This window comes from Spermophilus citellus (genome assembly GCF_964194105.1).
Source record: "Spermophilus citellus genome assembly, chromosome: 1".
In the NCBI taxonomy this organism is placed as follows: domain Eukaryota; kingdom Metazoa; phylum Chordata; class Mammalia; order Rodentia; family Sciuridae; genus Spermophilus; species Spermophilus citellus.
The window spans coordinates 113,939,629-113,961,716 of record NC_138182.1 but is presented as its reverse complement, the minus strand read 5'-3'; the positions used below and the strand labels follow the sequence as shown (position 1 = coordinate 113,961,716).

Here is a 22,088-nt window from a genome sequence, read left to right as displayed (position 1 = left end):
CGCTCTCACAAGCCACAGATCTGGCCTCAGAAGGAACCAAGCTGCCCACACCCGGTCTCAGACCTCAGCCTCTGGAAGTGAGAGGAAAGGGCTTTCTGCTGTGTAAGTCACTCCATCTGCAGAACTTTGTGATGGCAGCTCTGCTGTGATAAAACCACACCATTATCAGCTCAGCATTGTCTACTTCTGCCATGTACCTGGGTGCATATGTAAAATATCCAGCTCGCGTTGGACAGGTAGTAGTCACACAATAACTGCCAGCCTTCCCCCCCTGTCCTCCCCCTCCTCTTCCTTCATCATCTTGGCCATTCTCCTCTCCTTCTCCTCCTCTCCTCTCTTCCACCTCTCCCTCCTCACCTCTGCTCCCTACAGCAATCACTCAGACATCTGGTCTACCTCAAGTCCCTTCTTCCCTCTCTGTGAGAAGTCAGAACAAGCCAAAGATCCCTGGGCATTGGTCAGCATTCATCCAGGACTAGAACCACATAAGCCTTTTGGCAGAGAGAGTAGACTAGAAGCAAGCGTCAATGAGGCACTGAAGAACCCAGGAGACCAGAAACAAGGAAACATAGGAGGAACGAGCTGCCAACTACCATGGCTGAGGGCAGAGGGGAGAGAGAGCAAAGGAAGGCACAGAGGTGCTGCTCAGGACACCCAGGCCAGTGGGAATGCAGTCTGGCCAGGTGCCATGCTGCTGGGTGGCCCTGAGAGGGACAGGCTTGACTGTGTCTAGCCATGACCCTCCTCCTGCTGCCAGTGGCAAAGCCCACCAGGCAGCAGTGGGGGGGTGAGCTTTTGGAGCCCAGCCCACTGTAGGAGGCTTGCCGTGTGCCCTGGGGCTGCTGCAGAGCCAGGCGCAGGGCTCAAAACAGGGTCTGTTCTTCCCAGTTCTGAAGCCCAGCTTTGAAATCGAGGGTCAACAGGGCTGGTTTCCCCTGGAGGCTATGAAGAGAATCCAGGCTGGGCTCATTTGCAGCTTCTGGGGCTGCCAGTCTTCCTTGCCTCATAGAACTGCTGCTCCGAGTGCTGCCTCTTTCGTCACACCACTGATTTCTCCCTGTGTTTAAAATCCCCTGGCCTTTCTCTCAAAAGGACACTTGTCGTTGGCATTAGGACTCACCTCATGCAGGGTCATCTCTTGTTGAGGTTCCTGCCTTCATTAATTCTGCAAAGACGTTTCCAGATGAAGTCCTGTTCTCAGAAGCCAGGGGTCAGGACCTGGACATGTTTGGGGATCCTGAATCCACCCAGAGTTCTGGCCAGATGATTGGCACACCGTTCCACGTGTTGGCACCTCCTCAGAATGGCAGGGACGTGTGGTGAGCAAGAGCCCTGAAGGGATCTGTAGATGTTTTGAGACACAAGTTCTTCACACACAAACAAGGAACTCCTAGTGCTCTAGGTTTGTAATCCAGAGCACAGGCGTGGATTACCAGTGGAGAGGCCAGACAGTCCAGGGAAGCAGGGGTCCAGACTCAGCCTTTGGGAGAGGCCAGGATTTGTATGGACAGGAATAGGAAGGGTGACATAAAAGTCCATCTCCCTGCCCTCCTCATAGCCCTCTCACTCGACCTCAGGGTAAAGCCTTTCTTAACAATGTTCTTCTCTTATGAGTGTGATGCTTGTATGCAGTGAGTGTGCTGGTTCTAAGGGCACATGCTAGTGGATTTGGTCACAGCATACACTGGTGCTATGGCACCATCAAGAGACTAAACATTCCCTCAAGTCTGGTAGAAATGGAGCCCCTATTCCACTCCCACCCCTGCTAGTCCTGATCTGCCCTCCACAGCTCTAGTTGTCTTTTAATTATCTCTGGTCTCACTTTGGAATATCCATTACATTTAGTGACATCATTCATCCACCAGTTTTCCTGATTTTCTGACATAGCTACATGGTGTTCCCTTCACCCCGTGCTGGAATTTCATGGAAGCAGACCCTGTGTTTGTCCATTGGACTCCCATGGTAGTCCATTGTCCTCTGTCATACAAGACACCTGTGGCTGGGAGACTTGTAAATAAGAGGCTCCTGTAGCTCTCAGTGCAGAGACTGAGGTCCACACAGCATGGTGCTGGAAGACTCTCTGGCCTCATTCTATCTTGGTGGGTGGCATTAGACAGAAAGAAAGACCACCCACAGGCAGCCAGGAAAAAGGTCTTGGAGAAGAAGGGGAAGAGAGAATTGGGAAGTTGAGCTACCTGTAGCCTCAAGGATAGCTCCTTAGCCCCTAGACAGGACCAACTATCAATGGTACTTTCTCCTGCAACAGAGCCTCACTCCCATTCATGTGCTGATTAAGGCTTAGAGATCACTTTTCTCCAGATTTGCTGAAGAAGGCAAAATAGAGTTGATTGCCCCCTTTCTGAATCCTCTATTCCACCAATCATCTATAAGGACAGACCAGCCCAGAAAACCAGCCCAGATAGCCGACATCTGTGGACACCCCTCTCTTGGGACCCCTCCCCTTTTGGAGCCCTGCTTGCTTCCTATTTCCCTAATAAATCCTGTTAATTTTCTCTCACCCTTGTGTCTGTGGATTTCATTCTTTGAATTCATGAGACAAAGAACACACCTGACATCCATGTTCCATGTTACAGCATCATACCAGGAGCCATGTGAGAGGAGAGATGGCTCCTGAGACAGGAACCCTGAGGAAAGGGCAGGCTGGCCGCTCTCCAATGGCAACTTGCTCTTGTGGGGCTAGGTCAATGAGAGCACCCATTTTCCCTTCTGAGGGCTTAGCCCAAGGACCTCAGCATCTTCCACCAGGCCCCACCTCTCCAAGGACCTCTCACCTCCTGCCTCCCACCCTGCAGCCAAGCTTCTAGCATATGACCCCTGGAGTCACACTCAAACCCTGTCCACAACATAACAACTTCCCTCCCTCAACATAGCCCTTGAGATTCACCCATGCTGTTGCCTGTTGCAGAATAAAATCTATCACATTCATCACTGAGTAGTTTTTTGAGTTGCTATGAGCCATTGGGTATGGTAAGTAACAGTATCACAGGTCCACATCCAGGAGATGGCCACGCTGTTTTCCAGCGTGGTGCAGGGCCTTACCTTCTCACTAGCAGGCACCAGAGTCCTGAGTGTTCTGATTCCTGCCTGCACTGCAGTCATGGTGGCCCGGATCTCGGCCCTAACTTTACCTGAGACGCTGCATGTGTGATTTGGTCCTAAGTGGGAATGTGGTTTGCTTTCCTCTATTGACATCAGGTCTGAGGGCTTGTTCCTGTGCTTATGAAGATCCATATATCCTCTCAGCAGGATGTCTGCTTCCGTTATCTGCCCATGGCTTAGTACTGGGTTCTGTTTCTGCATGACCGAATTATAAGAACTCCTCATGTGTTCTGCATACGAGCCCTTCACTGAATCTGTGTTCTGTAAAATGTTCTGGCACACTGTGGCTTGTCTTTTTGTTTCCTTAATTATTCATCTAGAAAGGTGGGGCTGGGGAGGGAAAGGGAAGGTGTTGGTGCAAGAGTATAAACTTTCAGTTATAAAATGCAGAAGCTCTTGTCATGGTCTGGACTGGGACTGTCCCCCAAAGTCCCTGTGTGGAAGGCTGCTCCCCTGTGGCAGTGTGCAAGGAGGGCCATGAGGCCTGGGGCCTCACCTGGGTGGGCCTGTGCACAGCCTCCATTTACTGGGAGGTGTGGCACCACAGGAGATGGCCTCGCGGATGGAGCAGATCACAAGGTGTGCCTGGAAGGCTGCCTCTTGTCCCCATGCTGCCACTCTCTCTCTGTCCTGATCCAAGCTCAGCAGTCTTGCTCCACCATTTCCTCTGTCCATGATGTGCTGCCTCACCACAAGCCACATGATGGAGCCGGTGACCATGACAGAGACCTCTGACACTATTTCAATTGTCTATCTCAGGTGTTTTGTTAAAGCAATGAAAACTGACCACTACTCTGGTGGCCTAACATAAAGCTGCACAATGACCCTGGTTAATAACAATGTATTGTGTCCTCAAAAATTTGCCAAGAAAGAATATCTTAGAACTGTGTGATGTGATAGGTATGTTAATTAGTTTGTGATAATCATTTCATAATTATACAAATAAAGTATATACATATACATCAAATCATTAGTGTGTATCTTAAATATATACAATCTTTTATTTTTTAATTTGTTCTAATTAATTATAGATGACAGCAGAATGCATTTCAACTCATTGTACACAAATGGAGCACAACTTTTCATTTCTCTTGTTGTAGAGTCATTCCATTCGTGCAGTGATACCCATACATAGGGTAATAATGTCTGTCTCATCCCACGTCTTTCCCACCCCCATACTCTGTCCCCTCCCCTCACACCCCTTCTCCCAATCCAAAGTTACTCCATTCTTCCCTTGATTCCCCCCATATATAATCTTTCCTTGCCAATTGTACCTAAATACATCTGGAAAAATAAAATAAAACTGCACCATATACTGAAAAAAAAATGGCAAAAGCCCTTTTGTTACCAAACTCACCTTGGAGGTTCATCTCACATTAAAATCAATGTCTCAGACACTAGCGTTGGAGAACAGGAAGGGCGTTATCTGCCAGAGAGTGGAGAAGAAAGTGCTCTGCTAACCAATCAGCTGCTCAGCTGCAGGTGTGGAAGGCCACAGGTGCAGGAAGGGAATAGGAAGGAGGGACTGGCTAATGGCTCCAGGTGCCCAGGGCCACAGGTGCAGGATGGCAGGAAATGGTAGGCTGATGGCTCCAGGTGTCAAGGGGCACAGATCCAGGACAGGAATGGCAGGCAGCAGCAGGCTGGAAAAGGGAGAATTGTGTGTCTTTTCTGGAACTCTGTACCGCCTCTTTCTCACTCTCTTGGCTTGATGATTTCACTCATGGTGCTGGGGTGTCTTTAGCCTTGAAGTTTAGGAAGAGAGAGCCTGGGCAAGTCTAGGGGAGAATGTTTCTGGACAACAGGTCTACATGCAGAGCAGAGCAGAGCAGAATCTAACATAAAGGTGACCAAGCACATGATATGAAAACAGAGAGGCCATGCCCTTTCCTCCCACCTATCAGACAGCACCATGCCATGAGGGGTTAGGGTTTTAGCAAAAGAGGCCTCAGGTCCCAAGTAACCACAGCAACCATTATCATTTGAACCCACACTCCAGAGGTGTGGCCTACAGCACAGCCAGCAGGAGGCCCATGGTGTGCTGCCCAGAAATTCCCAGGTCAGCTGAGCGGAGTGACCCGAGATGGTTTGTTCAGGTTTTTTCCTCGGCAATACCACCCCCCTTTCTTCTGTTGAGTTACCTGCTTTTGGTGTACTCTTTAAAACTTATTTAATCTGATGTCACAAAGATTTATCCCTGTGTTTTCTTCAAGATATGTTATAGTTTGGGATCTTACATTTAGGCCTGTGGTGAAAGGAAAGTGACTATGACACTCAAAGCGACCAAGAGATCTTTATTGTGGCATTGTCTGATCGACAGGAGAAGGAAGAACAAGAGAGAGAGAGAGAGAGAGAGAGAGAGAGAGACAGACAGGAGAGAGAGCAGTGCGCTCGCAAAGTGAGTGGGGGGAGGGCCCAGAAGGAGGGAGTTTTTATAGCCAAAATCTAATGGGGTCTCTGGGTCTGCAAGCTGCCTTATGGTACAGTGATTGGATCATACAATAGTTGCTAAGGGTGTCATCTTCTGCCTTCAGACAGACCAGGCAAAGGCCTGATGTAGGTTTCCGTTGCACCAGACAGGTGGAGGTCAAGTGTTCAGCCTTGAGTGGGGTTGAGTGTTCAGACCACCCAAGCAATAAGAAACCAGATGGGTGGGGGTCGAGTGTTCAGCCCACCCTGCAAGCTAACATGTGGTTCATTGTGATTTGATTTTTCCATATACAGTGTGAGGTAAACACCAAAATACATTTTTTAAAATACAGCTGTGTACTTCTTCTTTGTTGGAAAGATTGTGGGTTTTGCCACTGCAGCCAGAGGAGACTTTTAAAACTAAACTCTGTATTTTGAGGTCATTAAAAATTGACTTGCAGTTGTAAGAAATAATACAGAGACCCCCTGTGTCCTTTAGCATCTTGCAGAACTACACAACAATACCCCAAATGAAGTTGTCAACATTCCCACTATCATCAAGATACCTCACATTTCTCATTCCCTAAGATCTTCAGAGCAGTTTTAGGTTTGCAGCAAGGTGAGGAAAAGGTACAGAGAGCCCTATGCACCCCTTGTCCCTACGTGTGCATAGCCTCCTCCGTGGTTCTCCCAGCAGAGTGTCCTTCTATCAGGATCAGTGAGCCTGCACTGCACATGGTCCATGGTTGGCCACAGAGCTCCTTCCAAGAGCTGGGCACTCTGTGACCTTGCAGCATGCAGTGCCATGCAGCACCATGCACTCCACCCACTCATCTCTCCCACTCTGCCAGCCCCTGGCAACCACTAATCTTCCCACCACCCGCTGGCTCTTGACCAACACTGGCTCTGGCAGTTTGCAGCCTCTCCAGCAGCTTCTCCCTTAGCCATGCCTTAGGTGCCCCACCCATCTTCTTATGCGCCAAGGCCACCACTCTGAGCGCTGAAAGAATGCTCCATTATCAGATGCACTCAGCTTTTCCATTCACCTACCAAAGGACATCCTGGTTGCTTTGAAACTTTGACATTATTAAGAAAGTTTCTGTGAACATCTGTGTACAGATATCCGTGTGGGTAAGTTTTCAGGTCATCTGAGTAATCAAGGAGCATGGTGCTTGGCTCTCTAAGAAATGGCCAAATTGCCCCCCACAGTGGCTACACCATTTTGATTCCTTCCAACAGTGAATGAGAGTTCCTACTGTCCCCATCCTCCCCAGTACTGGGTGGTGTCAGAGTTCTGGATTTGGGCCATTCTAACATGGATTCAATGCTCTCCCACTGTCCTTTCAATTTGCACGTCCCAGGAAGTGATGTTTGAACTTACAAATCCAGCAGTGTTCTTCATCTGCTCCTGGCCACTTCTTCCTGCCCCAGGGTGCCCAGCGTCTTCTCAAGGCCTGTGTCCACCACCACACACCTGCTCCACCTCTGAGGATTCTCCTCTCCTTCCCACCTCAGGACATATCTAGGGGCTGTACATGGGGAAGGTCTGACCCCAGTCCACAGCATCCCTCCCATGTCCCTCAGGGAGCCCTCTGGGCTATGTGCTGTCCCAGTGGGCTGCTGTCTCCTTGTGTCCTGGAGTAACTCTGGTGATACTCATCTGTGCAAACACTGACAGGGATCCCCCATTGTGAGAAGATTTGCCTGTGCTGACAGAAAGCTGGAGTGTCACAAAGACTTGGTGACAATGTAGACCAAGTGGGAGGGGTGTTGCTGCTATGTGAGCTACAGAATCCTCCGCTGTGAGATGGATCCAAACAACACTCCATCAAGCAGACGGTTACTCCTCCTCGTCCTTTGCCACGACTGCTCATTCTTCTTCTGCACACCTCTCTGTTCAGTTGTGTGGGAAGGGTGGGTGTGCTGGGTGCAACCAGGCCTTGCTCCTGGTAGGGAAGTGCTCTAACTCTGGACACACAGCCCTTGCTGTGCAGTGCTCCCGTGAATTTCCACACGGGGGCAGCAGCGTCCTGGAAAGCCATGGGAATGGTCCTGCTACCTGAGTCAGTCCGCCCTGCCTGTCACTCCAGACCCTCAGCATCAACCACATGCCCATTCTGCAGAGTTGGTTGCAATTCAGCTCTTGTTGGGACAGCCAGGCGTCTGGGACCTAAGAATCAGAACACAGAAGATCTTTCTGTAGGTAGGGCCACCACAACAAGTTAGAAACAGCTGATCACTGAGGTGGAGTTTTTGCTTCAGAGATGTGCCTAGATTTCTTCAGCAGTCATAAATGGCCCCCAGGAGGAGAACAGTCCAATGAGGCATCTCCAGCCCCTAAGCCCAGGAGTGCCAAGGACAGCTCCCTGCCCCTGGCTACATAGTGACCTCAGCTCAACTTCCTGGGGCCCTACCTAGAGGCCTTGTGGTCTCTCCCAGCATCCCAGCCCCATGCAGTGACCCAACCCAGCTGGCTCTCCCAGACCAGGCAAAGACAGGTCTCCTGACTGGTGAGGAATCTAATCTCAGCCCTGGCTCCACATATAGCTTCCGATTGAAATGCACAATCTCTTGCACCCTTATATTTTCCAACCTGGACTTCGAACAAATCATTCAGAACAACAAGCACATACTACCAAAATCTGCCTCTTAGAGTTCCTGTGCATTCATTCCTGACAACTCACAAAATGATAAAATTTCCTATTCTTTATTCTTATTTTTATTTAAAACACTTTATTGAGACATGATTGACAGTTTATTGAGATATGGTATGACAGTTGTGTATATTTAATGCACACAGCTTGCTGTGATTGGGGATAAGTAAGCACCCATGGAATCATCCCCACCATCAGAGCCATATGCATGTCCCTCTCCTCCAGAAGTGTCCTCCAGAAGTGCCTTCTTAATCATTATTATTGGGGCTTTGTCTGGTTTTTGTTTTCTTTTTTGTAGGAACTGAACATAAGATCTGTGTTAGAAATTGTAAGCTTGCAGTATAGTATATAGCTATCAGCAGTGTGCTCTACAGTATCTTCAGAACTGACTTCTCCGTACTACTGAAACAGATCCCATTGGCCATCACCTCCCCACTTCCCCAGCCTTCAGCACTGGAAGCCACCATTCTGGTCCACTCTTCTTTAGTCCATGTATAAATGAAATAAAGCATTGGTTTTTCTGTGCCTGGCTTATTCCAGGTTCGTCAGTGCTGACGGGATTCACTTTTTTGTCTTCAGGACATGTCTGGGGCACCCTGTGCCTACTGGGAGTAACCAGGAGAAGACTTCTCCAGTGGGTAGGGGGCTCTTTCACAGGTTTCCCACCCATGGGAAGGTCTTGGGACATGTGGAACCCAGTGGAGGCTACCCTTTAGCCCCACACCCCCTTCTGGGTAATGTCTTGGAGTCTTTCCTGTTCGGTTCAAATTCCCATGGGAAGAGAGGCTGCCAACCTCTGGACACTCAGGGATGTGAGCCTGAGGCAAGACAGACCACAATGGTCACTTTGGCATTTCCAGGTCCTGACCAGCTCTGGCACAGTTGTCAGACCCCAGCCTGTCAGCAAGGCCGGCTCCATGACAGTCACTGGGCTATCTGGGGCAACATCATGGGCTGAACTGTGCCCCCAAATTCCTATGATGAAGTCTCAATCCCCCTTGAGAGCAAACAAAGCCTGGACACACCTAGCAAGAATTCCTGAAATACCAAAGTGCTCAAGAAGTCTTCCAGGAAAAGCCTTTAGCACTCACTCAGAGATGAACTCAAGAATGAATAGGCGCAGAAGCCTTTGGACATCACAAACTCAATTCCCAGTGTAGAACATGATACCTGCCCCCAAAACATACATGTGGACAGAAGAAATGAGCAACGAGCAAGAGAACCTGAAACAACCTCCCTTTCTGGCCACCAGGCCACAAGCAGCTCCGCACCCCGTTCCTATAAATTCCCCAGCTACCACCTGATAGGAGAGGCAGATCAGTTGAGTTTTTTGCTCCTGGCCTCTCTGCCAGTCAATCTTGCAATGAAGTCCTTCTTTCTGCAAGAACCAGTGCTAAGCCCTTGTTCAGTGTCACCAGTACCTGAGAGAGTGGCTGTATTTGGAGACAGTGCTCCTGGAGTGTCAGCATAGAGACAGAACCAGCAGGACATATATGAGGATTTTTTTTTTTATGACAATGTGCTCAGATAGTTATGGAGGCAGATAGGTCTTACCACCTGCTGGCTTCAAGCCAGAGACTAGAACAACAGGTGATACCTCTGAACCAGGAGGTCTGCTGGAGTAAGACCCCAGAGTACAAATGTAGCACAGGATGTAGAACAGGAGCTTGGGTGTTCCAGGTTACCAAATGGTTAAAATATCAAGTAGAGAGAGCTTTACCTTCCCACTGTCCTGGGTTCTATTAAGCCTTTAGCAAATTGGATAGGTGTCTGCCACATTGGTGAGGAAGGATCTCTATTCTGTTTCTGATACTTCAGAAAACAACTTTCACAGACACCCAGCAATAGTGCTTCACTAGCTGGCTGGGTACCCAGCCTCCAGACAAGTTGACACAAAAAGTTAACCACAGCAGGCCTGGGAGGGTAGGGGATTACATCAGTAACTGCCAGCAAGCAAGCCAGAGGGGGTCCAGAGGACCCCCCCTCCCCTTTTTGCTTCTGGCAACATTTCACTTCCCTGTCTCTATGGAGCCTTCCTGGCCCCCTCCCATTCTCTCATTCTGGGTTAAAATATCCAGTGAGATCTGTACACACCCAAGTCGAGTCCAGTTCACATGCAACTCTTTACCACGGCAATAGTATGTTCCTGATGAAACTCTGTCCTGACCACTTCTGTGAGTGGCTTTATCTTCAACAGGCACATCAACCCACCACACCTTAGCAGGCACTCATTCTGAAGAGTCCTCTGATTTCTCGCCCCTCGGATGTTGAGGGTATCTTGTGTCCCCATGACTACTGCAGTCCATCTCACAGGATTCTGAAGCGGGCCTTGGCACTTGGCTCTTGCATTCTTGGGAGCTAAGAGCTGTTCATGAGAGAAAGGGTCATGCTGGTGCTAGCCTGGAAAGTGCACCTGTAAGAAATGCAGGTTGGTCCAGTTGCCTGCCCAGATCCTGGTGGAGCTTTAGAAACCTCTGGGTTAATGAAAGATGTGTGTGACAGGAGGAAGAGTATCATCTACGTTAATAAAATGAGTGAAACTACACTATGCTCACGGTTATGTCATTTTCATTCTCAAACAATTATCCCGGTTTTCCCCAGAAACATAAAATGGGCAGTTTGGTATTAATAACATCTGTGAGGACTTTAGAAAGTCTCCAGGTATGGGCACAAACTCAGCAAGAGGCAGCTACCGTTGAAAACACCGGAGCGCCTGCCTTCAAAAAAGCTCGCCAAGTCTTCCCGGAAGCTTGCAAGAAAGGTCAGAAAACGGACTGCAGTTCAGAAACCCTCAGAGAAGACGAGGGTCGGTGTGAACAAGCCCAGCGAGGGCCGCAGGTTTCCCAGTTTTGTTTTGTTTTGGTTTGTTGGTTTTGTTTTGGTTTGTTGGGTTTTTTTGGTTTGCTTGTTTTGTCAACGAAAAAGCGCTGCAGTGCCCGCGCCCTCCAGGGAGGGCGCTAAATACCAAGGGTGCAGTTGGGGCGGCGATCGGACCTTGTGAGGGTGGCTTTCAATCTGGTCCGCTAGTTGCTTATAAAAGGAGGTAAGCACGCCTGACTCCACCGTCTTACTTTTCTGTGCATTCTTCGGGAACTGGACAGGCCGCAGCCGCAGCTTCCCCGTGGAAACGTCCAGGGGACCTTGACGCAGCGCAGACTGGCTCTGAGCTTCTTGGCGCAGGGCAGTACCCATCCGCGGCCTCCTAGCTGTGTCTTCAGTCCGTAGTAGTCCAAAGTTGGGACGCTAGACTTTGGGGGTTTCTATATATTTGAACTGTGGATTCAGCTAGTAGGACTTTGAAGTTAACATACCAAAACTATGTGGCTTGGCTTAGAGTGGTTTTTAAGCTGTGTATGCTAAGCACCAGAGTAGATTTCTCGATGTAGGAGCTGTGGCTAGAGTAGGTGTAGGCAGTGCTCCTTCTCTGGCCATTGTCTGATTATGCGGGTTAAGCCATGGTTGGGCCTGTTTGGAGGTTTTGCAATCCAAAGGAAAAGTGTTCACTACATATGTCATGTAATCAGATGGGTGGAGACTTTTGCACTTAAGTGGAGTTGGCTTCAGTCACCTGAGGCCACCCACAGGTAGAGGTGATCCCTCTGGAATCACCTCACATGTAGGTCTTGAAGATTGAGTCAAAGTCAAAAGCTCTGGCTGGAGCTGGAGCTCTGGGGCAGAGTGCTTGCCTCGCATGAGGCACTGGATTCAGTCCTCTGCACCACATAAAAATAAAGGCATGATGTCCATCTACAACTACAAAAATAAATAAATAAACAGTCAAAGGCTCTAAATTAGAGCTATCTGAAAGTTTTGAAATATGCATTTCAGAATCCTACAATTAACAGATTTGAAAACTTCCTGAGCCAGTAAGAGTGCTATTGGGTGTGTACCTGAAGGGTATTTGTGAAGGTGCAAGACTCAAGCGAAATCTGCATACAGTTTGACAGGTAACCTTATTGTGCAAAATAAACTAGGTAACTAATGATTTTTATTCCAATAACCAGGAAATCAAGTCATTTCAGACTGGTCAATCAATGTCTGAACAAAAACCACAACTTACTGAAATGTTTGTCAACCAAATGTGAACCTTACAAGGAGGTCCTGGGCTGATCTTGACTGTTAAAACAACTGTCTCTTGGTCAGGTGTATGGGAAGTCAGAACCTCCAGTGTGGGATTCACTGAGCTAAGCAGGGGGAGAAGATGTGCCATCTCCAACTGCCAGCAAGCAGGAGGGGAGAAGCAAGCCACATGTTCTGGTTGTATGACCTTAATCAGTCATAGAAAAGAGCACTGTGATGATATTTCTCTCTTCTGAAACACTCTTACAGTCTCTCTGAGCTGAGAACCTAGGTGTTTCCCTGATTGCACAACACCCCTAGGAAGACTAGAATAACAGACTTCTGGGGTCAAGAGGTAATATGTGGGGACACCATGTCTCAGTAAGAAACTGGGAAGAAATTACAATGTGGGGAAAACAGGAATGCATGGCCTGGGTGATGAATGGCAAGCACATTGTGCGGATATTTCCAGACCACCAGGAATGAGGGTGACCCAAGGATTCAGGAAATTGAGGAGACATTCACAGCTAAAATAGGGCAAATACTTGGAAACTTGCCTGTGCTGTTCTTTATAATTGGAACATCCTTTCCCCGTTTCCTCTCACTGTTCTTTTTCTTCATTGAAATTTTTCCCGATATTTCTACATGAGCCAGATGCCTCTTTATATTTCTAGATGTGAGCCAGCTGGCTCTGAAGATTTTGTGCTCCGCTGGGAACCACAGAGTGGATATTAACTGCTTTTAAGTTTTGCCTGTTGCTGAGTAACTGTTTGCACCCTACTCTCCCATTTGGACTGAAATTATCACAGTGTAGATAATGGTTTGCTGAATGGTTTTTACCTATAGTGCTGAGTACCCTTTTGGGCATAGAGCCAAGATGCCCAATATTGATAATTTAGAATGGAGGCAGGCAGGGCCAGAGATCACTTCTACATTTCCTGGCACCAGTGCTCCTGCCTTCTCACCCTGTGCCCATGCAAGAACCTGATAGATATCCAAGGGTCCTGACTGCAATTACCAGCTTTTAAAGACTCCAAGTCAATTCCCTTAGTAATGTAGGGTTCTTGCCTTGTAGTTAGCGATAGTGCTGATTTGCGTAACTATTCCTCCCTCTAGGCAGCAAATCAAAAGATGCATCTCTTTTCTAGCTATTTAGAGTGAAGCACTGAAACAAATACCAAAATTGATGGTATTTATTGTTTCTTGATTCCCACCATTTCTTGATCTCTCAAACACACAGTAAAGTATGAACTGATTTTTTGGCTCCTGTGTGGACTGGACCTATCAGGGGCTCCACCTTTTTTGAAACTGTCTTTCTGACATTGTCTTTTGTTCTTCACTAATTATTCCAGACTTTAATTTCTTAGGTGGCTTATACCCTCCTTGGCAAGAGAGATTGGAGATGAAGCCATCATCATAGTGCACATTATAATTGTATATACACGGGACAAAAGTTGTAAGGTTGAATATCAACTTTCCTCTTAATGTGTGGTATTGCTAATTTGCTAGTTGTGGGGAGCCATTCTGACACGTGATTGGGTGACTCCCGTTAAGGGCCTGAGGCGCTCTGGCTGTGTCGGAGCTATCCCGACCCTTTCCTGATGAGAGAGCCCATCCGTGTGGGGGTGTGCATAACCACTGACCCTGGAGACCCAATCACTGACCCTGACCTTGGAGTACAGCCCCCCTCAACCTTCATTGGATGGAATTCTCCCCTGAATCTCTTGTCCCCCCAAATAAAAGGCTACTCCCCGGCGTGTTTGCTCTCTCTCTCTCCTGCTAGCCCAGAGTAATCCTCGCTGCCCTGCTGGGCGGCTTGAGGCGGGGACCAGGGAGGCGAGCCGTCTCGGACCTAGCAATATAAAATAAGGTACTGTCTGTGTGTTTTATTTTGATCTCTTCTAACTAACTTAATGCCAGAACCTCATTAATGAAACCACTGCGCAGGTCGCGTGGTAGAGCTAGTATAAAAACAAAATTCCTTGGGCTGGGGATGTAACTTAGTGGTAGACTGCATGCGCCTACCATGTGTGAAGCCCCAGGTTCAATCCTCAAAAATGGGGGAAAAACCCCACACTAATCACAGCCTATGGAACAGAGACTGTGGTACTGTTAAAGCAACCAGAAATATTAAAATGTTTCTGTCAGTGAGAGAGGGTATGGCATTGAGGGGTGATAGAATTGGGAAGCTAAATGTTTATAAGAGCTGCTAATTGAAAAGAGAGGCAACAGCAAATCAGATGGAGATGGCAGGGTTTCACATGGTGAATTTAAAATATGCTTGTCCTTCTCAGTTGAGAGGAAACCTAGAGCAAGTTGTTCTGAGAAGTTGAGCATATTGGTCCTCCACCAAGAAAATAATTACACATATAAATATAAGATGAACATATTCAGTCAGTGCTCACTGCCTTTGGGGGATGAGTCCCAGAACCCCATAGATACTTGGATGCTAACTCCTTCTATAAAATGGCATAGTATTCATCTCCAATCAGTGTAAGAGGTGCACCTTCCAACCTCTAATGGACCAGCCCTTGGGTATGGGGAAGGGGCAGCCCTTCATTAGGGGGTTCTTCTTCCTGCCATATAAACCACCTAAGAAATTAAAGTCTAGAATAATTGGTGAAGGACAAAAGACAATGTCAGAAAGACAGTTTCAAAAAGGTAGAGCCCCTGATTGGTCCAGTCCACAAAGGAGCTGGAGCTAGATAATTATAAAATGTACCCCATTGTTGACTTAAGGGGGGCACATCAAAGGGAGGGATAAGGTTTCAGGGGTGGAGTCTTGCTTCTTGATATCTTACAGTCAGCAGGTTGATTGGCATCTTGGCAGTTCACACCTACCTCAGAGGGGCTGTGCGGCTACAGCAGGTCACCCCATCTCCAGTGCTATGTGGGACCTTTGGCAGAGCTGAGGGGGAAGTTCACCTGCACCAGGCAGTCTATCCCTGTGGGGGGCCATGGGACATTCCAGTGCCAGACCCATCCCCTCACTGGTTGTGATGCTGATATTCCATATATAACCCACGTATGGCTCTTGACACTTAGGGTGTTGTGATACCTTGAGGGAGCCTGATATAAAGCCACCGGCTACAAATATGCTTCACATAATTCTCTCTGCCATATGACAACCCAGTGGGACTGGTAACCTTATCCCATTTTTACTAAGGCCTGGAAATCTGGTGGAGAGGGGCTGGGGTATGTTGGCCATGGGTAAAGAGAACCTAATCTTGGGCTGGGGATGTGGCTCAAGCGGTAACGTGCTGCTCACCTGGCATGTGTGGGGCGCTGGGTTTGATCCTCAGCACCACATAAAATAAAATAAAGATGTTGTGTCCCACCGAAAACTGAAAAATAAATATTAAAAAATTCTTTCTCTCTCTTGAGAGAGAGAGAGAGAGAGAGAGAGAGAGAGGAGAGAGAGAAAGAGAGAGAGAGAGAGAGAGAGAGAGAGAGAGAGAGAAAGAAAACCTAATCTTGAGGGACTGTCTTTCAGACCAAAGGGTAAAGCCATCATAGGGTAGCATCCCCTGAAACATATATAGGAGTTCCCTATTTCATCATGACAGCTATGGGTTAGTCAAATGAAGTCCCAATCTTAAATTATTTGAGTATTAAATCCCTTCGAGTTGATTTTTATACAGGGTGAAAGGTAAGGGTCAAGTTTCCATTTTCCTAGCTTATTGAAAGACTATACTTTTTATAATACGTTTTTGGCAGCTTTGTCAAGAATCAGTTGGCTATAGATGTGTGGGTTGATGACTAGGCTCTTTATTTTGTTCCCATTTGGTCTGTTTTTATTATAACACTATGCTGCTTTGCTTATTTTAGCTTTGTCATATATTTTGAAGTCAGATAGTGTAATGCTTCCTACTCTGTTCTTCTTATTCAGGATTGTTTTTGCTATTAGGTTTTTTTTTTAACAATTCCATATAAATATTAAGATTGCACAATCTCATTCATATGGAATCTAAAAAAAGTTAATCTCAGAGAAGTTGTGAATAAAATAATAGCTAACAGAGGCCAGAAAGAGTAGTGGGGAGGGAGGGACAGGGCAAAGTTGATCAAAGGGTACTAAGTTACAGTTAGGTAGGAGCAGCAAGGATGCACAGTGGGTAACTATTGGTAACCACAAGTACTGTATATTTCAAAAAAAGCCAGAAGGATTTTCAATGCTTTTAAATCACAAATTATGTGTTTGAGGAGATACATATACTTACCCTGACCTGAACATGGATCAAAACATTACAGGATACCCCAGAAATATATACAATTTTGTCAATTAAAAATAAATAATTTTTAAAATGAGTCCTGAATTGCCCTTAAGCAAATCTTTAAGAAATTTTTCCATCTTTCTGAGTCTTTACTTCCTTATCTATAAACTGTGAAGATTTTGTCAGTATCACCTCCAAGACCCCTGGCATTTCATTTATTCAGGCATGAATAAGCATCTTCTACATGCCAAGTGTTATTCTGGCACCAAGGATAGAGCAGTAAACAAAATATGCCAAAAACAAACAAACAAACAAACAAAAAAAAAAAACAGAGTCCTGTTCTTATTCCATAGGTGGAAATGCTAATAATCAAATCAAACCTGTTTATAAAAGAAGGTGGTATTGCTATAGCCATGCTCTGGGGGAGGAGAGACTTTAAGTTGGTGGTCTAGGAAGACGGCGGATGGCACCTGGCCACCCCACTGCAGGAGATGATGGCAAAGTAAGCCAGGGCAGGAAAGACAGAAGTGAACTGGGGAGGCTTGGGATTCCATAGGATTTCGGGCCTATGGGAGCTGCCCCAAGTGCTCATGGCTAAGAAAAACGTTTGTGCCTCCCACCACTTTTACCACATATAATAAGCCTTGCCCTTCTGGAATCCATCACAGTCTTGCTGGGCCTTCTTGCTGTCTCTGGCATATTAACACACCGTGCCCTCCTTTTCTCAGGCTCACTCAATTGCTCTCTGTTCTTAAGGTTTATGAGCTAATTCCCAGGACCAGCTAATAGGTATCTAGAGACTTCTCAGCCACTGTACCTGTTCTGAGCTCGTCAACAGGCTTCCTAGAGGAAGGGAACATTCTGGAAGACTTCAGAGATTTGCTTGGCCAGAGATCAGTGGTCAGCTACAAAGAAGGAGGTTGCTTGAACAGCAATTTCTGTGTCCTGCTAAAAACACTGACCCTTTTGTTCTCATGTGTGCACGTGAACACACCATACACACACACACACACACACACACACACACCCTGGAAACTGGCAAATTTTCATTTTCCCTTTCTCTTCCCAGATTGTGCCCCACTCCTCATAACCAGAACAGACTGTAACAATCCTCAACTGAAATCTGAGAGAGTATCCATGACTGCTAAGACACTGGGGTCAGTTGTGCCAGACTTCACTAGGCCACAGCATTTGAGGGACAGAAAGCTCCAACTATTTAGGATTCCTAGTCATGTAGTTCACAAACACATGGGGAAAGGAGGCCAGTTAATCAATGTTTATGTTCCAGTAGGATCAGGGAACCAAAGCAGAATTAAGAGGTTCCACACAGAGGCCTAAGTGAAGCAGGAGGATCCAGCCCCACAGCATCTGGCACTGAGCCCTGTTTGCCGACTGGCTCCTTTCCCCATGTGCCTGTTTCCCAGCTAACTCCCTGCACAGACTAACATACCACAGACTCTCACATGTGCCTTCCCCTGGGGATGACTTCTGCTCAGGAAAGGATTCCCTCAGCAGGGAAGTGCTGGTGGCCATCCCTGGGCTGCCAGGTCACCTGGGGAAAGGCATTCTACCTGCTACAAAGCACCATCCATGCCTGCGGGCACCATAAGGGAAAGGACTGGTTAAGGCAGGCAGCTCACAGCTGTGGACCAGGTTTGGAAAACCTGCTTAGGCCAACAGAGTTTCCCATCTTGCACCTCTCGGGTGCCGACCTCCACGCAAGGATTTCAGAGGAACAGTGACCCAAATGGGGTTAAAGAGAAACGACATATCAGTGACTCCCCCCTTCACAGAGTGGTTCTGAAAAGAGACTCTAGTGTCCGTCAAGGAGTTCACGAGGGCGGCACGACCTCAGCGGCCCTGTGGTGGCTCTCCATGCAGCCGAGGTGTCAGACGGCAATCTGCGCGATGCTCACGCGCCCTGCAGCTGGAGGTCGGGGCGACAAGGATGTCTTTGCGGCCGCTGGGTCCTCGGGTGCTGGAGCGCCAGCGCCCTCACGCTTTAAGCGGCAGCAGATGCTCGAGGCCCGCAGGGAATTAAGCGTGCGCGCGAGGACCACGCCCTTCCGGTAGAGCGAAGAGGCCGAAGGAAACCAGCTCGGCAGAAATTGACCAGGAGCAGCGACTGGCTACTTACACCGTCAAAAGCTTCGCCGCCCAACTGTTATACAGGGCTGTGGATGTTGTATCCACCAATGGGCTGAAGAGGCTCTGAAGCCCTGGAGTCCCATTGGCTGCTCCGTGGAGCTCTTTGTCCAATCAGACAAGACCTGGAAAGTCGCCTCTTTTGCATACAGCCCTGAAGGCCTCAGCTCACGGCCAGCGAGGTCTGCTCGGCGCCTCCCTGCCTCGGAAGCCTGCGGCTCTTGGGATAGCAAGCTCCCCGCGCTCGAATCTCCGTGCCGCCTGTGCTGGTTGGAAGGCGGAGGAGCCGGCGTTTCGCCTCAGCGCGCTCCTTAAGTGCTACCCGCCGAGGTTGGGTAATTGGAACGGGCAGAGTCTGGGGAAAAGGTACACAGAGGTGCGTGTGAAAAAGTGAATGCTCCCCCTAAGAGCGAGATCTAGGCGCTTGTGTTCCTTCTTAGGGGAAAGCAGAGGGGCCGACCCAGGACAGAGTAAAGGACTTTCAGGAAATGGTAAGCAGGAATAACTAGAATAGTTCCTGACGCTGGAGTTAATAGGGCGTCGAATTCTGGTCTCTGTGGTCTGAGTTCACCTTCGCGGAAACTCTGGAGAGGCCTACTGCTTTGATGCCAAGTTCCTCCTGGCAGATATGATTAGTTTGGGGAAAGCTTCTGCCTGCATTTGCGGTTTTCCAAGTGCCTTTTAGCTCAAAGCAGTCACCTTCCCAAGGTGGAGTATGTGGGGAGGGGCATCCTGGACTACTCCTGGTTCGAACTCCAAGTTTTGTTTTTTTATTACCGGGAATTGAACCCAGGTGAGCTTAACCACTGAGCCACATTCCCATCCTTTTTTAATATTTTATTTAGAGACAGGGTCTCACTGAGTTGCTGAGGGCCTTACTAAGTTGCTGAGGCTGACTTTGAATTGCGATCCTCCTGCCTTAGCCTTTTGAGCCACTGGGATTACAGGTGTGCACCATCACACCTGCTCACACTCCCAAGTTTTATGAGATCTGTCAAGCCTCAGTTTGGCCACATCCCTTTAGGGTTACAGGTGGGTGCTGACTCTGAGTCGCAATCCTTTGGGTGGGAGGCCTGGGCCTAGGTAAGAGACTGGTGCCAGAGGTTCTGAGGGCCAGGAGCTTGAGAGGGTGCAACGGGGGAGGCCCAGGCTGCTCTGGTGACTGCAAAAGGACAGCACCCTGCAGCCCACCCAGTCTAATGGCCAAGGACTCCAAAGCCTAGTACAGACAGTATCAATCTTATAATTAAGAAAAGAAAGAAATCTTGGAAAATACCCAGAAGTTGCTTATGCACAGGGAAACATACTGGTCCTAGTCACAAGACAAATTCAGTGGCAGATCTGCATAGAATTGAACTCTTACAAGATATGCTGTTCTGCAAACAGGAGCTGTGAGGCATGTGTCTATTACTAACATGTTATGCTTCCTGACAGTGTTTTTAAAACTTGTCTACTCTTGTTTGTACCAGCAAGGGTCCTATAAAAAGTACTTCAGCATCCTCCTTTGTCCATTGAGTTTAATTCTGACTGGCTGACTTAATCTCTTAGGCTATGTCAGTGGCAACATTTTTAGTTGACATTTCTTCATTTACAAATGGAATACTTATAAATTCAATACTTATTTGCCAAATAGAAGTGTCTTAATAGCACATTCCTCTTAATGAATGAAAATTTAATTATAAACTCAAAGTCCAAAAGATTATCTTTCCAGAGGCAGGGGAAGACTTCAGGGTCTTCAGTCTCCATACTGAGTGAAAGTCTCTGAGGGAATCAGCCCCTTTACACAAGACACAGGTGCAAGGGGCACCTCCCCCTGCCCACCCCACAACTCATGGGAGCCTCACTTTCACGGTTTTGGCAGCTGTCCTCTGCTTATCATGTGGCCCCCCACCTTCCCTTGAGAAAATGCTGGGCAGAGGCTAGGGCTGGTCTTTAGGCTGACCTGCTGTCAGGACAAGGGCAGCTGACCCATCCTGGAGGCCTGACAGAGATCTTAAGAGCTCACTCGTATTTCACACACAGCCTCCAGTCTTCTGAGATGAGAAGGATGTGCTCAAGGGCACAGCCTCTTGAGAAGTTCCCAAGGGAAGCTGAGAGCAGTCCATCTGAAATCTGAATGAGGGGCACTGCCAGAAACCCACATGGGTCTTGAATGCTGAACTGGTTTCCTTGCGATGGAGTATTCCAAGTACAGTTGGTCCTCCACCTGTGGGCTCCACATTTGTGTGTTCAACTAAACACAGATCAAAAACACTCGGGGGGCGGGGGGAGTGTACTTAGCAAACATTATTTTTTTTTTCTTGTGAGTGTTCCCTCTATAGTACAGTAGAATAAATATTTACACAGCACTTACATTGCATTAAATATTCTGTTATCTAGAGATGATTTAAGGCACACAGGAGGATGTGTGGGATTGATAAACAAAAAGGACTTGAGCACCTAGTGTCCACAGGTCCTGAAACCCATCCCTGTGGATACAAAAGAAATGTCATGATACAAAAGAACTGTCATATGGCCTGAACCTTTCCCAATATGTACATGACTATACTACTCCAGAAACATCTATGGTTCTTTTCACCGATTTTGTTCCCAAGATGTGAAAGGGTGCTAGTTACAGAAAGGCAGGAACTGGAGCCTAGTGTCCTCCCACACAAAGCAATGAGCATGGACAGCCCTGCCCCTCCCCACCCCTTCTCGTATTGATATTCCCATCATTCCCCTTATGACCCCATCCCATTCCCCTATTCCTGTCCCACAGGCAACCAGTCCTCTGGGCTCCACTGTTTCATGTCTGAAGTGTTCTTTTAAGCCATGGGTAGCTTTATGTGTGCACGTTTTAAGTCTGGTCCCATTTTCATGCTTTCTGCAGTACCCATGTGGCACACATCTGGCTTATCTTATTATTCCCAGGCTGCAGTATCTCTGTGTCCCCATCCCCATTGCACCCTCCACCCTTCCGGCAAAGGGCACTGGATGTCCACCATGCCTGACCCAAACCAGTACAGGGACATCAAGCATGTAAACCTTTGTGGGTGTGTGGCAGTGGATGCCTGTAGAATGTAACACCCATGGGGTGGGGACTGCTGGTCCTCAGGTCACTATACCCTTCATCTGAGGGATGCTGCCAGACACTGGGAGTAACATGCCCTCTGCACCAGCAGTAAAAGCTGGAGGCTGGAGCTGGGCAGCCACTTCCTCATCTCCACCAGCCCCCAGGGAGGAACCATTGTGGGTGCACAATTTGTTACTCAAAAACCGACATGAGTTGAAGCATCCCTCTCCCTGGGAACCTGAGCTTTTGGGGCTTTGGGTATGGACCATGATGCCACAAAACTTACACCAAAATCCTCTCCACCCCATGATAGTATTAGGTGAGGCCTTTGGGGGGTGAAGTTATGAGACTGGAACCTCTGATGGGACCAGGTTCTCACCAGACCAGAGGGAACTCAGGGGGCCCCTGCCACAGGAGGACACAGTGAGAAGGGGCAAC

General features: G+C 47.9%; 2 protein-coding genes across 2 annotated transcripts in view; one reads left to right on the top strand and one right to left on the bottom strand.

Moving 5' to 3' along the window:
• LOC308645983 (obscurin-like) overlaps positions 1-22,088 on the top strand; it is a 438,916-nt gene that overhangs the window by 120,207 nt on the left and 296,621 nt on the right. The window lies entirely within an intron of this gene.
• The window catches only part of LOC308646517 (obscurin-like), a gene marked incomplete at its 3' end in the record, with an annotated part of 232,569 nt that overhangs the window by 120,050 nt on the left and 90,431 nt on the right, over positions 1-22,088 (bottom strand). The window lies entirely within an intron of this gene.